Source organism: Nesoenas mayeri, assembly GCF_963082525.1.
Source record: "Nesoenas mayeri genome assembly, chromosome: 1".
Classification (NCBI taxonomy): domain Eukaryota; kingdom Metazoa; phylum Chordata; class Aves; order Columbiformes; family Columbidae; genus Nesoenas; species Nesoenas mayeri.
The window spans coordinates 98,837,429-98,858,890 of record NC_137541.1 but is presented as its reverse complement, the minus strand read 5'-3'; positions in this window follow the sequence as shown (position 1 = coordinate 98,858,890).

Below are 21,462 nucleotides of genomic sequence, written 5' to 3'. Positions count from 1 at the left end.
ACTCCTGTTATTAGCAAAAGAATGGGTGTGGTTCTCCTGTGTTTGGGCAATACAAAATTGCATACTTGCATCAGCTCTGTATGAATGCAGTTTTAAACCAGTTGGCTTGGCCAAAGTCAAAAGGAATTTTGTTTTCATAAACCCAGGGCCACACAGTGAAAAATTATCCACAAAAGTCTATATGTGGCACTCCAATGTGTAAATAACTAATCTCTTACTCTCCTCAAAGATTGCTGATGGACAAATATATTATCCAAATATAAAAGTTTCTGAAAACTGTTGTAGCTAGCTGCTTATTCAAGAACACATTTTATCTCTCCCTATTTAAATTAATGGTATTAATGGGGGGGGGGGGGGGGGGGGGGGGGGTGGCAGTTATCAGCTAAATATATAAATGCATAATGTACACAGCTACCCAAAGTTTGGGGCTTTTTTATTTAAGGAAAATGAAATATACCTTGACTAGTATGGTAGCACTGTAGATTAATTGTCCCTACAAACCAGCCTATTGAGGAGGTGTAAGCTGCACTGTGTCTACAGAAGTGCAAAGTATTTGCATATTTCAAATATGTGAAGATTCATGGATGAGCAAACAGAAATAATCACTGTGGCACATATTTGTATCAGACAGCAGCATGGCTATATATTTCTGCTGCTGAAATCTTCATTTTTTTATTGGTCAAATTATTAGAGCATGCACAGGGCAAAATACTTGAATTAATATCCTGTAAGCCCACATAAAGGTACTATAATTACAACGGTTGCTTCCTCTCAGAGATTTGTTTGTGGGCTTTTATAGTTCCTGAAATACAGCTCCAGTCATAAACAGGCTATATCAACTCTTTTAAAGCATCTCTTAACAAAATGAATTTACATATTATCACAAGAACAGCTAAACAGATTTACAAGGGGTAGATTTTAGGAGCAGGTTAGCTGAAAAGTATTTTGAAATATGAAGGACACCATTTTTATTCCACTAAAAGCAAAGAAACACAGAGGATTCAACTGAAGCAGCACAGGGGCTGAAATTAGCTTTTTTACTAAAAAGCAAACAAACAAACAGAAAATACAAACAATCATTTGCATGTCTCCGTTCAGAAATGCCTTACAGCTGCATATATTCCTATGGAGGCTTCTTAGAATACATGGAAGGGAAAAATTAATCTATGTTTCATTTATTTGTTTGTTTTAGACTTTATTGTTTACAAATAAACCGATCTATTTGTTCATTTATTCCCTCACGTACTCCACCTCACAGCAAAACCTGGTAAAATGTATTATAATAGGAATTAAGTATATATGTTTCTATTAACACTAAACACGTATTGTGGTTAATAAATAAATAAAGATTTAGTAGATAACTGTCTCAGACAGAAAATTTTGTGGGATGGTTTAAGAATCCGATACTAAAGAGTGTATTTCCATATTAAATTATATGGAAAATAAACATAAGGAACAGAGAGCCAGCAGAAGATTATGCAACATTTTTCAGAATATGAATAAAAATCCAAGAGCAAAAATTTTGGTATTTAAAAGAAACAATAGGATCACTGTGCAGAGACCATTTTTCATTGAAATGTAAGGCATGTTTGTACCTACTGTACATGGATTAGAGGTGGTCTTTTGTGTAGATACAATCCTAATGATTGAGGATGTTTTAAAAAGCCTGTCATGCATATAAAGCACAGATTATGGGTCCATAATAATATGCATGGCCATGAAAATGTTGTAACAGCTCTGAGGAGTTGTGCTGTCTGTTGTGCCAATGAAATGAAGAGCAAAACCTATTTCCAGCCACAGAAGACTGGAAAATAAAGCAGGCACTGCCATGCACTATGCATCATGTTGTCTACTTGGATTGGTCAAATGGATTTTTGCTGTTACTTCATACAAATTTCACTGAATGAAGTTTTCCGAAGTAATGAAAAGAAGAAATAGTAGTCATGTAGTGATAAATTCACAAGTAAGAATATCCAATATTCATTTCCTACAAAATTACTAAAACATGCATATGCCCATTCACAGCAGCAGGAAAGGTGCTGCACTTTTGTTATGTCTTCTCCTCCAAAAAAGTTCTTCAGACTAAAATAGAAAGCTCTCTGTATTTGTGTAATTCAAACTCATTAAGCTGATATTGTTAGCTGTTGCCAGAAGGCTACCACAAGGTTAGGGATGGGTAGCCAGACTGTCAGATTCATTTTAATTACTTACAAGTAGGTGATTCCCTCCTGAAAAGCTCCAAATATATATTTTTGTATATTTTATTATTATTATTATTATTATTATTATTATTATTATTATTATTATTATTTATTTTTGCTTTGTTTTATCTTTAAATAAATATCTCAATTCAGTCATAAGGATTGCTGAACTGAAAATTGTGTCGTATCAGATTTTGCTGTATTTCGTAATAAGGAGGAACAGTATGAAATATTTATCCTAAATACTTTCAGAGAAAGATAAACCACAAATACAGAAATGATGGGACCAAATAATCTGTATCATTCTATCACTGTAACTGAAATACGCAGTTGGAATGTAACTGTCCTTTAATGAATGTAGCAATACCTATAATTTTAGTTTAAATTTCAAGCAACAGGGACATTCATCCGTAGATATTAGATTGAAGCTGTCTTTTTTTAAATGCAACATCCAAAATAATGCAACATCATTTATGCAACATTGGCCAATACATTAGGAAGATTAGTCAACAAAAGTAGCAGACTGTCTGTTAGCACAGACTGTTAGTTGGACAGCAGTGAGGAGCATATACAGTAGGCAAAAAAAAAAAAAAGGTGATTATAAGTGTTCATAAAAATGATTATCAATACTGGTTTCATTATAAATATCCAGATCATTGAAAAGAGGTAAGGTGGAAAGTGTGATTAGATTTCTGAATTTGCCAAGTTTAAGATTTAAGAAATGCACATACATACATACATAGAAGCATAATTATACATAGGATGAAAGGGAACTCTGAATATTCTAAATGTGGGTGAAATTCCAAGGCAGGTGAGTTTGCTCTGGCTTTAACCAGCCCAGGTTAGAACAGCTCCATTGGTGGAAACTCCAGCGCCTCTCTGGGCAACTGGTTCAGTCTCACGTTCTTAGCCACTCTGAATTCACAGCTATTTATTTATTATTCATCTGTTATTGAAGTATAACACCCTCATGGCAAAGAAACCCAGTCACACATGTCATTGGTATTTACTTTATTTTCCTTTTTGCACTTACATAGAGAGTGCCTAACTCCCTGTAATACAAACTGAAGAAACTAATAGATAGTATAGATACTTTCTTTCTACAGTTAAGAGTAGAAGGATTTGGCCATGTGAGACTATACTGATATTTTTCCAGTAGTACTGTCACAGGAATGAAAGCTCATAATCAGCTCTTCTTATTAGTACTAGATAATATCACATTTATTGAAAGATTGGTCTTCAGTCTCACAAGGGCACCTCAAAATCCATGTACCTCTGGGGCAGAGAAGTCTCCACAGTTTTACTAGCTGTAATGTGTAACAACAGTTCAGATGCATATACAGGCAAAAAAGTCTGGGATAATCTGTCTCTGATTCACATTCACAGTTTAAATGGAGGTGAACTTTGATCAAGTTGCCCATCTATTTTTGTGCATATTAAAACATAAGATAAATAATTCAGAAGAAAAAAAGAACAGTTATCTAGAAGGTAATGTGAGGGATAAAATATGGTCTTGATCCAGGAGATAAAGGAAAACATATGTTTTTTGCATGGCCTTTTTGGAGGGGCAGAGGGGAAAGTTATCTACAGATTATCAGTATGTAGGTGTCTGAAGATAATGATGAAAGGGAATTTACTTTTATAACATGTTGTCAAAACAGGCATATGCAATGTCATCATAGACTGTTTAATCACAAACCCTTATGACATACACTAATACAAAAATATCCATTACAGTGATATTATCCCTTTCTTAATTCAGCAGGATCACAACACTTTTGGCCTAAAACATTCTGAATATCTTCCACTACAAAGTTAATAATGTTTATACTGTAATTCTGAATTATTTGGATTTGTATTATATTGTAACAGAAATGTTTTCAAAATATTTTGGAAAGCTTTTCAAAAGACAAACTTAATCCATTTCTGTCTGCCACAGGATCCACATGCTGAACCTTGAAAAATCACATTACTGCATGAGTCAAGTTTCTCTCATCCTTTCACCTAATTTTGTTCTCTGTTTTTTATGCCAAAGAGATAAATTTAGAAATATTTAGAGTCAGTGAAATGTTGGATGAAAATAAGTTTTCTATTCTTAGAAAATCAGTGATTTAAGTGTTTTCTTTTAGACACACACAGAGTAATTTAAATTATTCACATAAACACACACTAGTTTTGATGCTATTTTGAGTGCAAGATCTAGTTAAAGACTTGGATGCCTTAAACACAGTCTGAGTGTCCTATCACTGATTTTTTTTCTCGTTTGGACTGAACAAGGCATTCATAGCTATCAAGACCAAATGGTTCTTTTTGCTTTTCCTCTCAAGCAGCTGAAGAATTACACAAAAAGAAAACTGAGTGTTATATTGAGAAATGGGCATGTTCATGCATGAAGTTCAAACAAAAAGTGCTGGCAACAAAGGACAAAATTCACCGGGTAGTTCCAAATACATTCTTTGGGTAATTTTTTAGAGGGCAGTGATCACAGAGTTAGCATAATAAAGGCTCTTTCAATAAGTAAACTGCTAAAGGAACTCAAAGTGCCCTTCTTCTCTTGAAGCACAGATGTCATGCCAAGACCCTGCCAGAATACTGGCTTTACGTGTGCCTGCTACGTTCTATACACCTGCTACTCTGCTCCATACGTTCTCCTGGCCTGCTTTTTTTATGTGTGAGTGTGTGCCTCCTGTGTAATTTTGCTCTTCTCCATGCCATGCCTTGGAGAAAAAAGGGTCATCCATTCTGACAGGCTGCATCCTGATTCCTGTTAGAGCTCCTTTGACTAAAAAGGACTCTCCACATACCACACTTCAGAAGTACAAGTCATACGCAGACAATTTTGGGCTGGTGCAGCGGTCTCATTATAGTTCCAGGTCTATAGGTGTGGCCAGGGGAGTGAACATATCTGGCGCTGCCAGAATCAAGATATATAATTTAGGTTAACCCACATGAGGATCACAGGTGAAACTAAACTAATGCAGAACCCCAAAAGGAGAAAGAAGTTTGGAGATATTCTCAAAAATAAGCCACCACCATAAAAATCAGAGAACAGGACTGATGCCATCAGGATCCAGTTCCCCTGGAAGTCTTCATGTTATAAAAGAATGCTAGAGTTAGGCTGGTGTGAGGTGTATTAGAATATGCCAAAATATGCTAAGAGAGTTTGTTCTGGTACTAAGCTGGAAGGAATAATGCATGGAAACATGTACATAATTAACAGTCACCCTCATATCTTAACAGGATGACCACAAATCGATCTGTTCTGCATATTTCATGTGGGTTAGCTTATACCATGCAACTATTTTCTAGATAGTAATCTACACAGCATCATGAATTCAACTTTTCCTCTATTTTATGAATACACAAGTATATTTTGCATAAGTGTTTACATATTTTAAATACACAATTCTTACTTCTTCCTGTCTTATGCCACACAAGGATAGTTAGACCTAAAAAAGAGTATCTGGTGGTATAGCAGATCCACTGTAAATCTACAGAGAAAGCCTAAAGACAAACCACCTACACAAGCAATGGAGAATAGCTCTACAAAATGCTTTTCAGTAATTCTCCACTGAATAGCCATGAAAAAGCATTAGGCATAGAGTTGGGCAAACACAGCTGTGAATTCCTCTGTGATCCTGTATCAAGAGCTGTTCTGTGGATAATCCATTTAAAAATGCCCTTTGGCCTGAACTAGCATGTGCCAAGTTTCTGCATCAATCATGACATTCTGCCTTGCCCAGATAGAAGGCAGTCAACAACCAACACGATTACATGGCCTTGATAGTTTTTAACAGGAAAATGACTTCGAAACTTGCAGTTGGATTTGAATCAATAATCCCTTGAATGTAAAGGTGGATTTTCATGTGCTGATGCTAAATTACTATTTCTAGCAATCCAAACAGGAGACAAAACCAAATATGTTTTCTTGCTTGTTCGTTTTGGTTTGGGGTGTTTTGTTTTGTTTTCTTTTGGTTTGGTTTTTTTAAGGATTCAGTAGTTAAAGTGTTCAACACTTAGTTTGGAGGTCACACTTCAAACATTGAGAAGAAAGATCCATTTGATTACAGTGGACATGTGCTGAGCAGCAAAATATTTACTGTAAATGGGCTCTGTTCTTTGGAATCTACATTGCAGGACATTGCAGCTCCATTAGAAGGCAGCAACAGTCAAAGATGTCCAGGAGCACAATTTAATTCCTTTTTAAATTTCAATTATAATAGATTGAAGTTTATACTCTTTGCAGCTGAAAATTGCTTATTAACAATATATGAAAATTGAAAGTATTCTATCATGGCAGCCTGGTACTATGTCATTCTAGCAGAACTAAATTTTATTTCAGTTTAGTAGAACTAATTTTACCTAAATACCCAATGCGCACTACTTTAGACTACAGGGTGAGATAAAATGCAAATCACACTAGTGAGGCTAATTGTTCCATTTCATTCCAGTGAACAGCAACCTATTAAACATCAACTTGATGCATTGATTTCCCTGTCACTTATATTTTTTCCTGAGTTTACAATGAAAATACAGGAAGCATACCACAAAACCTAGTTTTGCCTTCTGAATACATGGACCTACCCCAGCAGCAAGTTTTAACTGCCTCAGTCACCCAGCACAAGATGTAAACTCAGCTCCAGTCGGATCAGTCAGAAGGCATTGCAAATCCAGAATAAGGTGCAGTATGAGGATTACCTGAGCAGAAGCATTTAGAGCCTACATTTGCCTGCTTCCTTTTGGCTATCACAAACAGTAGTTTTAATGTAAAATCTTGTAAGTTTTCCTCGGTCCTCTTAGCATAATTCAGTAGTTATCAAATACCTGGTAATTTTAATTATTCAATATTTGTTTTTAAAAATCTCTCTGCAATTGTAAGCACTTGAATTTTCCCCACATTTCTAGCCAGGAGATGTTATCCTCAGGAGTTAGCTGACTGCCTGTAGTCTGAGGAGCTTTAGTGAATGCAGGAGTCTTTATAAGACCTTAGGCTGACCCTTGCTTGACCCTCAGTAAATCTAGGCTATGGTAAAACATTGTGGCTTCTCTGCAACATGGTACATAGAGCACACCCCTCATATTAGGTTCCACTTCTGTCTAAGGTTGCACTCGCCTTCCTGTCTTTCATCACTGGAGAAAAGTAGATCTGTTTTTCTATGGTGAATTTTCATCCATCAGACATTTATGCATTTGTCACTATTTTACCATGGGTCTTGGGGTTGGTGTTTTTTACCCATTTTTATGTATTTTTTTAATACTATTTATTAGTGTGTTTGTTTGTTTTTAATGTAAGACTTTTAAATATTACAAGTGAGTTTATTATTGGCAAAAGAGTCTGGATTCCTTGCATTAAGAACTGATGTGCTCACCATCCTTTATTTTGAATAATTTATTAGTCCAAACCCGAAGAGCACCTTACAAAAGCCTCCTCTGAACACACCACACCCACATCCACAAATGCTGTTCAATTGCACACTCTCCCTACAACCTAATTAGTATATCTGAGCCATTTGCATATGTGCCAAAGAAATCTATGGCCAAAGATTGAGCCAAAACAATGTCAAATCTAAGGATTTTTTTGCTGCTTTGCATCTAGCACTAAATGACTTTTCAAACCTCAGACTATATTCAAAAGAGACTGATAAAAATGCATCACCTCGTCATACAGTAGGGAAGTTGGTGGCTCTGTGTAAGCCTGTTTTCTTGCCCAAAAGTCACTGAATCTTGCTTCAAGATATAATGTGAGAAGTGTGGGCACAAACTGAACAGGCAGGGTAGTGTTTAAGGGTGGGATTAATCAGATTTAATCCTCAGATAAAGTTTCAAAGAGCTAGCTCACATCCAAAGATTTGACTATCAGTTTTGAACTGTGCCAAAACAAACCAGTGGCCTAAAAATAAGACTCTGCCTTGTGTCTACCTTCTTCCTCATGGTTCTATTTTTTTTTCTAAATAAAAGAAAATTGCAGTGATACAATCCATCAGGAAACAGAAGAAAAATGAAGGAGGTTTTTAAACCATTTCCCACTGAAGAAAGAGCTGATCCAAACGAGAAAAGTTAAGCAGACAACTGGCTTATGGTCCACATCAGAGAAAGGAAGAAAGATAATAATTCAAATCCATCTATCCTTCTGGCTTTTATAACTCATTCATTTAAAAAAGAAGAAAAAAACCCAAACCTCTTCTAACCAAATTAGGTTAACAGACTAGTGAGGCTGCCTGTTTCCTATTTCATCTTCATTGGTTTTATTTTGTTAATTAAATTTCAGAATATTAACATTAACTTTAATGTTGAGGTTCCTACTTATTTGTAATCAGATTAAGTGATTCCCGTGTCTTTCATGTGTTTTCTAGTTCTCCTTTCAACTGCTTTCATAACTACTTGCTTCTATTTATATTTCTCCTACCACAAAGCCAATGTCACTGAGATGCTTCTGCTCTTGCTTGTAAGAGATGTTAAATCTGCTATTTTTGGAAAGGGGCTCAGCGCCATTTATGCTGACTAGTTACTTTCATTTCTTTCATCTTGTTTTCTGTTTTCCATCTCTGTTATTTTGTATTAACCCTTTTCTGTTAACATCCTCTGGGCAGCAGCCTAGTGGAGGCAGGCTACCATGGCGCTGACAGCTCCTTAACAATAGGCAGAGATGCTGGAGTATTTCTGTGTGACAGGCTGCAAAAAGCATCCCCACTTCCTTGATACAGTCACATTCAGAGATAAGCTATGATGGGTCACATGATTTCCTTTTGCACTGCTTGTTCCTGCCCAATTGAGCAATGGCAGCAGGGAGACATTTTTCTCCTAGCACTCATCGAGATGTAATAACAGAGTCCCTATGGTTAGAGAGGCAAGCCTTGCTTTTGTTGGCACCGTTAAAGAGTTTTAATGTAAACATCAGCTTTGAAAGACAACATACTTGTAGTTAAGAGAATACAAAAATGTCTAATAACAACATATCTTCATTCTACATTCTGACACGTGCTTCTGAGATTGCCAGTCTTTCCTGCTTTAAGTCATAAACCTAACACCATACCTTAAGTTACAGCAATCCTATAAAAGACAGAGGTCAGACTACAAGGTGGCTTTCCCCCTCATCAAGCTTGTTTAAAGTTAATACTGGAATCAGCCGGAGCCTTTTCACAAAGAAACGGATGTAAAAGTAAAGGTCAAGATCCTGGCTTTGCCTGCTTCTGCCTCGGCCAGAAGAACCAGCTCAGCAAAGACATGAAAGCAGCTCACTTTGTGCTTCTTCAAAGGCCCAGCAAGGGTGACACTGACATGTGGTATGCATCAAAGCACAGTGCCTCCTGTTCTTTGGTATTAGCTCTCAGACTTGATTTAACTTTGCTCCAGGCTTGCAGGTGCACAAAATACTTCAGGAGCTCCCAGTCCAAAATACCTTCCAGCTTGGTACATGCTGTTCCTACTCGCAAGCAACAGATCTCAATACAAGATTTAGCATGATTTATATCTGATTATTACATGTTGTTTAATAGTGTAAGTCTACCTCTTAAGTCTTTCTACAAACCAGATAATTTTAGGAGTAGTTGGAGGTGATAATAAGCTCTGGTATACTGGTCTGCTCTCTCCCAGTTGCAGAAAATGAATGGAATGGAAAAGTCATTTGCTATGTGGCCACTGCTTGTACACCTAACACTAGTGATTTAAGTCCATGCTCAGACAGGTAACAAACCTGATCACCAATTACTGAGGTCACAAGACCTCCGCTGAGCCACGCATCTAATTTTGCAGATTTGGTTTCTGTTTGCCAGAGCAATATTTTTTCAAAACATTATACAATTTATTTAAAAAGTCCTCAGTGGCCTGACAATAACTAGCCACAACATCCACAATGTCATTAGGATTAGCAAGACCAGTCATAATTACATTCAATTTTCTATTCCCCACATAAAGCCAAGGGTAATGACTGCCAGATATATCCCATCTACTTTGCCTAGGTCTTACTGCCAGGGAATGTGTATAAAATGATTATGGACCTGTCCACATTGCTGTACAATGTCAGATGCTTTTTTAAACTGCCTTCTTCCAGATTCATGATTTATGTTTAAAACATCTCTAGTCCCACTGCTTTAAAACATAAAATGGGTGTGTAATCAATGCAGCGATGTCTCTCTGAGTTTATAGTCTGGAACAATGGCTTGAAATGACATCAATTGCCTCATATTTCCTGGCAGGATGCTATTGCTGAAGTCTGGGGACAATTCTCTTAACATCAATTATTCCACTTCTGCTTCTACTAGATCACTTCTAGGTAATCACCCACACCGGACATACCTACAGCTTTTAGCAAATGTTTGCTGTACAAGGTTAAAGACATTCACAGCTTTTCTTTGCATGTTTAAAGTAATTCCCTATCAGGTCAGCAAAGTCAAGAAAGGAAGAAATGTCGCTTCCAAATCAAACTAGTCCCTTGAGATTGAAAATCAAACATTGTCTTATGCTGTTTTATGTGCCTGAGGACCCAATTATCCTTTCTCTAACTGCCACCCTTCAGTTTCCTTTAGGTTCTAAAATGTCTTGTGTTGCTGAATTTAATTAAACAATATTTGAAAAAAAAGGTAATACTGGAGAAAAATATACAACAGGGCTGTGCAAGAAAGAAAAACAAGAAAGCAAGCACACTGAGTGAACCAGCTACTTAATTTCATGGTGCCTACCAAATCCAATGTGTGACAGAAGTCACCATTTATCTATTGTAACTAAATTGTCGTCATTATCCATGGATAGATACTGCTCCAAGGAGAAGTTATTGCTTGGCCCACAGAGATACCATCTAAACCTCCCTCACCTCCCCAGAAAAATCTCCAGCTTTCTGATAATATGCAGGGAACACTGCAGCATGCAATGAATGTGCCACAGTCACCTTTCTGTTTTCTGACAAATTTATGACCATGCTTTCTTCAAGAACAGTTGAATAGGTTGCTCCATAATGTGCTACTATGCCTGTGGGAGAAAAAAAGCCAGAAACAGTTTTATTTACTGAAAACATGTGCTGTCTTTTTTTCTTGAAGATCATCTGGTCTTATTTGGTTAGCATAAGGAAAGAGGGGGAAACGGAGGGAGCAAGCAATGTATAATAAACTGTACCCTACCCTCTGAAAGCAGGATTAGGCACACAGACAACTCACTAACAGTTTCTTAGTAGAGAGAATTACCAAGTCAGCTTTTGTCTGTTTGCCTCTTGTTCAGTTGTGTTCTGCTATCACAGTAGTTTCAGTCATCTTCTTTCTCTCCACACAGCAAATCTACTAGCAGATGAATTATTCTGGCACTATTAATAATTCATTTTTTTATTGTCCACAGGGTTTACATGTAGCTATTTTTGTAGCGTGAGTGAAATTGCATTACACAGAGCATTTTTTAACATTTGCCCTGTTACATCCTTTGCAATTCTTGTACTTGTGGAGGATGAGTTGAACAAAGTAGTTTATGACCTAGATATAGGCACCATTGAATGAAGGGCTAACTCACAATGGGAGCAAACTTCTGGGATTACAGTTACTGTCCCAGGGCAGCAGAATTGTCAGAGGACAGAGAGATGTTCAGATGAAAGAGGAGGGTGATGAGCCTTGGACAGGATGATTTTATGCATCTTCCAGAGACCAGTTTGCTTTTGCTAGGCTGTGTTTCTGATTTACCTGTACTGTCACAATAACTCCAAGGACACATGTCATGACAGTTGTGTACAGAAGAAATGTTTAGGAAACGCAAAGTTGCATGCTGCAAATGTTGAGGCCTCCAGACACTGAAACACAGTCCTTCAAACTCTTTTTTTTTTCTTTTTTTTTCTTCCTTCTTCATGAGACACCTTCTTTTCACCAGATTCCTTTCATCTTCTTCATCTATACTCTTACTTTCTACTTGTTCTTACATTTTAAGGAAATTTTAATTCAAATGTTGCTACTTCTTCCTTCAATCAACTGTATTTTCAAATTTTGGGGCACAAACATAAGGGACATTTTTCCCTAAATATACAAATAAATTACTTCTCACTCCCATGATGTTAGAAGGAGGGCAGGCCAAGGAAAATGTAAAGAACATAACTGAATAAAAAATTCTGCTTTGCATTCATGAACAGTTTATAAGAATAAAATCTTGCCACTGATTGTCTAGTTACAATCAAGATGCACATCCCAAGTGCAACTAGTAAAAACTCTATGACCATAGCAATAAAGCTGCAGAAACAATACAAATCAGGCATCAAGGAAAAATGACTTTGCAAAGCAAAGTGTTCATAGCCTTCTTGGAAAGCTTTACTCTAGGTTGGTTTGAAATAGAGAGAAGGGAAAAAGCTAAAAATATCAAAAGAGAAACAATAAAAAATTTTGTATTGGGAGAAAAATATTCTCATTTCACAGTACCAAGGAGAAAATGCCCTGCAAAAGAAATCTAAAATCTTGACTAAATAAATATGTAGATCATAAAAATGGAACTGTCTAGAAGCATCTACTATCATGCAGGGATGAAGACAAATGGAAAAAGAAATAATCACAAATAGATGAAAAATGTTGGGATAAAACTGCATAGAAACGAGGATGTCTATAACAGGGTCCAGTGAAACCTGGATGAGAAAGCAGCTTTTAAAAGCAAATTTTCCTCTTCAGGATAAACAAAAACCACTTAAATTGCAGAGAGATATTTAGTCATGATAATTCATACTTTTCACAGGAAATTTTAGAGTGTTGAATCTAAGATTAAGGCACAGAACAGCCCAGACTAGAAGAACTCAATAGACAAAATCAAGCTCTTGGAAAAACTCAAGCAACTAAATTAAGGTCACCTATGACACCTTGATTCAGGCTCCCACTATAACATCAGCATTAGCATGGATATTGTTATGTGCTCATTATTATTTTGTTACATTCAGTGAATAATTGCAGTACATAGAGTAGATAGTGTTCATTTAATAGAAAGTGAGACACGAATTTTTCAGATTCTCCAGTTGCAGTGAAAATTAAATTTAAGGTGCTGTGGTGACACATGCCTCCATTAATAAGAGCAGGCCCATGCAACCAGGTCTTGTGATCACACAAATAAAGGTAATAAAATATCATAAGAGGCAAGCCTCTATGTGGTATTTCTTACTTTTGCGTGCTTGGAAACTTAGTATTTCCTTAATGTGTCCTTCTCTGTATGTATTATCTAAAACATAAACTGAAGTAAAACAAAATAAAAGAGAAACTCTTGTATCGTGGTGATAGTCTGTATAGGTTGTCAGTAGAACTGGGAACTACAACAGAGGGTTGATGACACTCAAGGAGTATCTTTTTCAGCCCTGATTTCTGAATAGAAGCATGTGCCTGTGGTCACAGAGCCTTTTGCAGTCTTCACCCACTTTTTTCCATATTCTCCAATTTGTTCCACACCAGGCTTTTCCCCATGTTTTTTCCCTTTTTCATTTGTCTTGACTGCACAACGATGATTTCCTCCTTTCAACATCTCATTCCCACAGTTTGTCCATCTTATCTCGATACTTTACTAATAACCACATTCACCCTTGATGATCCCAGCTGCCAAGCTTGGGTTCTTCTCTGTGCTGTCCCATTTTCTGCTGAGCTGCATGTCACAGCCTCCTCCTTCATTTTCAGTCCAGGATTATCCACCTCTATACCTGAGGCAGGAATTTGGAGAGATTTTCATAAATAGATGCTCTGGTTCAGGGAAAAGGGCAAATTTAGAAGCCTCTCTCTCTTCATCTACTCTACAGGATTAAAAAAAAAAAGGCTTTGTAACTTGCAAGCCTAATTTTAGGTAGTACATACACCAACTATAGTGCCTGGCCAGTTACAGCAGTGATGAGAGTTCCTTTATTTATTCCAGGATATAATCTTAATTTTTTACCGATGAAATTGAAGAAATCCATCCAGTGGTTGTATACAACAGTTCTTCAAAACTGGATGGTTGGATTTCAAAAAGGACAGCCGAAGATGACAGAAACTTAGCACAGTGGGCTACCTCTATTTTCACAAGCAAATATTCAAAAAGAAGGAGCATTCTGACTATTTCTATTGTACCTGAACAATCAACCAAACATACAGATTGAGTTGCCTATAAGAAATAGATTTTACAGCAATTTAATGATACATCTTTTCTCACTCCTTCTCACATCCTAGTACTAATAAGTGCATCAATTTTAAAGAGAGTCAGCTATGTTATCACAAAAATAAATATCCCTAAAGTTTTCTTCTACATAACAGAAACTAATGGGAAACCTATTCTAGACAGGTATCTTAGTGTGATCATTCACAACATCTTATAAGAGTACATTAATACATCCTTATTTGCATAAAGACTGCCACTGTGTGCAACTTTCATTTTGCCATTTATTCAGAGCAAATCAACAATTTGTGTGGCATTGTAATTTGCAGTTTTATTTTCCACTAGTAACACAATGCTTACTGCTGGTTTATGTTGGTTTTTTGTTTGTTTGGTAGTGTTTTTTTTTTTTCAAGAAGTATTGAAATTTGAAATGTGTTTAGGTAACACCTATTTTTCAGGTGCAAAGTTCTAAAGTGTCTTGTAGTTAGGCAGCATCACTGAACATTCAATATCAGAAACCTAAAAACTGCTTACAGAAAAAACCTGGCTAGCAGCTCTGACCCTCTCTAAAAACAGATTATGACCATAATGAAATCATCGTATTCATTATAACACTGGGTATGTGCTAGTGGCTTCCACTGTACAAGGCTAGGTCATGAGTGGTGACTTCTTTGTAATTCATGACTGACATTGACTTGATAGAGAGAAGTAAACAAAATTTTCTTTTAACATTGAAAAAAAAAAATAAGGAATGACGTAGCACTCAAATTTCCCAAGCATTTTCTCACTCTCTTTTCAATATTTAAGGTGAGTGTGTTTTTTTCTATTTAGAACATTACCTGATTAACAAAGGTATCTTTTCATTTGGATTTATTCATTTATTTATGTTAATTTCTGCATTTGTTCTCAATGATTCAAATAAGATTGATAACATATCACCTAGAGGATAAAAGCTTATTAGAATGAGTTGATTATAGCGAGAATTTATAACTTGAATCTGAAAGAAGGCACTCAAGTGGAAATTATTTTATTTTAAATTGTTAGCATCAATCTGAACTCCTATAATTACTGGAATTTTAAATACTATGATGTAGCTGAGCTATGTGATTTCGTATTACACACTCAGTGTATTTTCCATCTAATTATCTGTTTTCTAGAGATCATACACTAAATCCTGTAATCCAGTGATCTAGTTTAAAAGCTGGTAAAGTGTAATGAGGCATAAATCACTCATGCATTTTGCCATTACATTTCCCATGTACTGAACCAAATCCTCAGCTTCCCAATCCTAACAGGGTCCAGCTGTAGGTTACCAGTTTGATATTAGTTTGTAGCTCCATTCTTAGCCACATGCAACCCATTTGGGGGTCAAAATTCTCTCCGAAGTCCAAGCTGTTACTGCCATTAATTTAAAAGAACCCTGGAAATGTCAGAATGGCATAAGAACAAAAAAGTTAATGAGTCCATCTCCCTCTACTGAGGCAGACTAGACCATTCTTACTAGATGTTCATCTAGAATCATAGAATCATTTACATTGGAAGAGACCCTCAAAATCATCAAGTTCAACCATAACCTAACTCCAGCACTAAACCATGTCCCTAAGGACCTCATCTACACGTCATTTGAACACCTCCAGGGATGGTGACTCAACCACTCCTCTGGGCAAACTGTTTCAATGCCTGACAACCCTTTCCATGGAGAAATTTTTCCGAATATCCAATCTTAATCTTCCCTGGAGCAACTTGAGACCATTCCCCCGCATCCTATCACTTGCTACTTGGGAGAAGAGACTGGCATGCACCTCACTATGACCTCCTTTCAGGTAGTTGTAGAAAGTGATAAGGTCTAACCTCAGTCCCCTTTTCTCCAGGCTGAACAGCCCCAGTTCCCTCAGCTGCTCCTCACCAGACTTGTGCTCCAGACACCTCACCAGCTTCGTTGACCTTCTCTGAACTTTCTCCAGCATCTCAATGTCTTTCTTGTAGTGAGGGGCCCAAAACTGAACACAGGATTCAAGATGGGGCCTCCCCAGCACCGAGTACAGTGGAATGATCATTTCTCTAGTCTTGATGCACACCAGGATGGACTCTCTTTCAAAGCCTCAAATAACAGAAGTACTATTTTTACACTAGCCAGCTTGTCCATTTTATTAATTATCAATGTGTTTTGAATATTATCTTTTTGCATTTAATTTAAACCTCTCCTGTTGCAAATTCAGCCGATGTTGTCCTTGTCCTCCAGTGGACATGTAAGATAACTGAATACCACTATGTAACAGCCTCTATGTACTGGAGGTTTACCCTTTAACAGTCTTATTCTTCCAGACTAAGTTAACTCAATGCTTTCAAAATGTCCTCAGAGATCATATTGCCTAAATCTCTTAGCATTTTTAATTCTTTGTCACCTGCCTACATCTTTCATACAGAGCAATTCCTAAAATTAGACATATCGCTTTAGCTGAGGTCTCACTAGATCTAGAAAAAGCAGAATAATTACTACCTGTGGTATGTATAGCACAACTGCTAATACCCTCTAGAATGAAATTTGCATTTTTAACCACATCACACCATTAATTTACATTTATTGTGTTGCTGTATGCAATATCTCCAAAATACTATTCTTCTGCCTCAGGAGTGATTCCCTGTTTTGTTTGGGTTTTTTTGTTGGTTTTTTTTTTTTTTTGGGTTTTGTTTTGGTTTGTTTGTTTTTGGTTTTTTTTGGATCCCTAAATGCTTTCATATGCATTACCTAACAGCACTTTGAAATTGCTAAATCTCCTTTGTTGAAATACGCTTCTACCAGTCTTGATCCCCCTCTTCCATCCATGCATCCTCTTCCTAGAATCCCAGATACATCATAATCACACCAACATGTCTTCTGTCTTTGAATCTTCATGTGGTATTTTCTGGCTAGCTAGAATCACACCTAAAACTGCTAGTACTAACGATTTATTCAAATAAAAACATTGTGTCCATCTGACAAGTTGTTATTCCTTGTGTGAAAACCAAACTTAACTCTTCCAAAGATACAATATTAATTAAAACCACATACTACAAGTCTGTTATTTCAAGGCATTACATAGCTACACAAAAATAGCTTCATCCACCTACTCCTTATTTCTGGCAGTTTATAGTAAATCCTTACCATTAAATTAACCTTATTCTTTTCCCCTTTCATCTTCACCCAAGTATCCAACCACCCTGCCTCCTCCTGAACTTCAGAGCAGGTATGTGCACATTCTTGATCAACAGAGCAACAGCTTCCTGTGTTTTTCCTTCAGCATGGGCAGGGTTTCACCCTATATTTAAACTAGACATGAGTATTGTAACTATTTCACATAAATGTTGACTTACATCCTGAAGCCTCAAAACTTGCCTGGGTACTTTTCAGAGAAAACAAAGGATGACCTGTAGTAGTGACCTGCATGTGTGCCAGCCCAAGAACAACGCAGACAAGAAGTGCATGTAAGGAGAAGGTGGCTGTGTAGGGATTAAAATGGATGAACATAAAAAGGCAGTATTTTATTAACACAACAAAATGCCACATAACATAGTCAAGCGAATAAATGAGAAAAATCTGTAACAGCCTTATAATTATAATGTAAATTGAGATTAATAATAGTAGAAATACTCATCCCTCTTCTAATCAACAAATAGTAGATTATAGGGTAATTAGTAGGGAATTTATATATGATTATTAGGCTCTAGATCACATGGTGACTAATTATAGTAGCAATCTGAAGGCACACTAATGCCCATGAAATCATCTGGCAAAAAGTACATAAATTAAAGATGTAGCACAGCCTAGAATTGTACACATGATCAAACATGGACATAAATATAACAACATATTTTTTATCATTTATTCATTTATCCAAAATAATGGAAAGTAAGGCATCTAAGTAATATTTTTTAATAACCACAAGGTAGATTATCAGCACAAGATTTAGTAGAAAATAATATTCATGATTTATTGAATGACCATGTCCACAAAAGTATCTGTATCTGTTTCATTAATTTGGATAAAGGACAATTCAGATAAAATTTGAAAATTTGAAATTTGAAAATTTGTATGACCAACACAGTATTTTTGTGACTGCCACTCCTAATCAATTCCAGTGAGCAATGTATAAGACAATTTCAAATGAGAGCACATCCTGAACTACTTAAAAACAATGTAAATTCTTCCTGAATATGTAAAAATAAAATTTATCAAATTTTCTAACTCAACCAAATATAAAACTGCCTTCCTACAGTCACACAGGGACACCAATACTATGATTTTCTGATGTGGTAGGGTATGCAGCAACTGTCTAGGGTGAAACTGCCAGAGACTGAGTAATAAGGTAATTCAGACCTTAATTTAAGAGCCAAAAGTGAAGTTTCAGTCTTAAGTTTAGACAGACTTAAAAACAATCCTGTGAAGACATTACCATAAAGCACTGTTTTAGTATTATTATTTTAAAACAATGGTAATTTATTTCCTGGGAAAATCAGAAGACTAGATAATTCCTGTGCAACAGAAAACATTTGTACAGCCACTATCGTATCCACTCCTTCATTTATCAATGCTTGTTTTCACTGCAATCCAAAACAATAACAATGATCTTTAAAATTGATAGAAAGTCTGTAACAGGCACAAAAAGAGAGCAAGAGAGTTAATGGAACAGAGCATACACTAAGCAGAATGCAATTAGAAGAACAGAAAAGTCAGACGCTAGTAAAAAGAATAGAATGCAGGAGAAAGAAAACATAATGAGAAATAACATGGAAAGAGTGCAGACCATACTCCTGTAGCTGCCTAAACCAACCTGACTTTTAAGTTCTAGTTATAAATGCTAAACAAGATCAAAAGAAATTGTACTCAAGTGAACAATTTGACATAATGTGCTTCATGCTTGTATTAATAAGGACCTGGGAATGTGCTAGAGAACATTAAATTGTCCAGTGCTGCTTAGCCCTATGGAAGATGCTTCAGAACGTGTTCCTTACACAAAACCTGAATTATCAGTTCTCATAAACTGTGAAGACCACTTATAGAATCGGAACATATATCATTTGGTGTGTGAATCTTCCATTACTCAAGGAAGAAATTATTCCTGAAACTCTAGAACTGCCTGATTTCTTTTGAGAGCCAGCACAGGAGGCAGACCTGGCATGTACAGCTCTTCCCCCTGCAGCACAGAAGACTGGCTTTGTTGCCCCTCTGGCATCATCCAGCCTTCTTAAGCGGGTGCAGAAAAGTCATGGGCTTCTCACACAGAGAAGAAGAAATGGTTACTGAGTAGCCCATTTTCTAGAGCTAGTGATGCAGGGATGAAAAGCAGAGCTGTTCTCAACCTCAAAAAAAAAAATAAAATTAGGAAGCCTTAAGCTATTTATTTTCATTTTGTGTTAATATTTTACACCCTCTCTGCAGGGCTTTGCTTCAGGGTCTTTACCAGACAAGGCTTAGCAGTGAAGTGACTCTAGTACTGCTGTGAAGAGCACAGTGGGCCCAGAGGTGGAAATGGATTCCTTGGGCTGTGAAATGCAGTTAAAGCAGCAGAGTTTATAATGACTCAAATAGCTTTTATCATACTCCACCATCATGTTTCTCCTCTTTAGATGAATTTTTATTTCCATGTGGTTCTCACTGATATTTTCTTAAAAGCATCCCTATGCTAAGGTGACAACTACAGGGTGCAAGATCTTTAATAAATTCACCTGGTACAACACAGAAGCAGCATCTCTGCCTTAGCCATCATTGCACCTGAGGTAAAAAGCCCTGTCAGTTGGGTACTTACCTGACTTCACTGCTTCCAAAATCCTGAGTGAGGATAGCTATGGACTTTGTTCCACCCTTCACTCAACAGTGACAACAAATTCTAACTTTTTCCTGGTTTGGTATCCTTTTTAGAGAAATCCAGCTGCTGTATTTAACTTACACTCATTTATCACCAATCACAGCAAAAAGTAATCACCCAAAGGAAATTTTTGCCAAACAGATTTTGAAAAAAATTAAGGGTTCAGCTGATAAAATAAATATATGTGAAATGGATAAGAAGGACAACAACATAGGAAATCTGCTAAACATTTATATACCTGCAAAATAAGTGAGAAATTGAATCATTAGGGATCAACACACTTTTAAAGATGTATGCAAGACATAAACAGATAGAAATGCCACTACAAAAGGTGAAATAGATCTAAAACAGAAGAAGGGAAGTCAGTTGTAAATGAGAATGAGTGAAATATAGAAGAAATTGTTACATGATTTACAGAAATGAAAATTAGATGGAATGGAGAGTAAGTTTGTAGGCTACATAACAACAAAAGGTAATGAGAGTCCCAAACCAAACTGTTTATATTCCAAAATGATGAAATAGATGAATGATGGGGAGAAATATGGAGAAAAAAATATTAAATACCTCATGAATAACAAATCCTAAGATGGGGAAATTTGGAATGTATTTTACAGTACCGCAGGTGTAGTCTTCAAACTAACAGCCATGACAGATTTCACGTATTTTATATTATAAATGGTGAGATGCAATTACAAAAGAAGTAAAAGAGATTGTTAAAGACATGAAAAACAGAGATGTGAAATAATGGAAAAAGGAATGAAAAAGTGTCAAAAATCAGAAAAGACAGTAGCACCTTGATATTAACTCTTGAGAAATTCATATAGGGACCTGTCCAATATTTGTTGGAATGTGTTTCAGAGGAAGATAGTAAAGAAATCGCAGTATTAAGATTACAACAAAACAAACAGACATTAGAATGTCAGATTTCTTTTTAAACTGCATGAGGATGGGTTCTTCCCAAATACTTGTGAAAGAAAATAAAAAAAAAAAAGACAACAGCCAAAAAAATAAATACATCTATGTTAGAAAAGGTAGATAATGCACTATAGTAATGCAAAAGAAATATGATTACAAAATAAATCACTTCACTTGAAATCAACTCATGGAGTACCTTGTCAAGGACTACAGTTTAAGATTCCACTGTGAATGCAGTCCAAAGAATGCTAGAAATCACTAAAGAAAGGTTTCCCTATCTTTGTGTGTGTCCTGACTATCCTCATTAATTTTGATTATCTAAATTATTTCTTAGATAAATCAACAAATTTCATAATTAAATGTAGATCGGCAAATGAAAGTTTTTTGGGGGGGGTTTGGTTTGTGTTTTTGGTTTGGGTTGTTTGCTTTTTTTGTTGTTG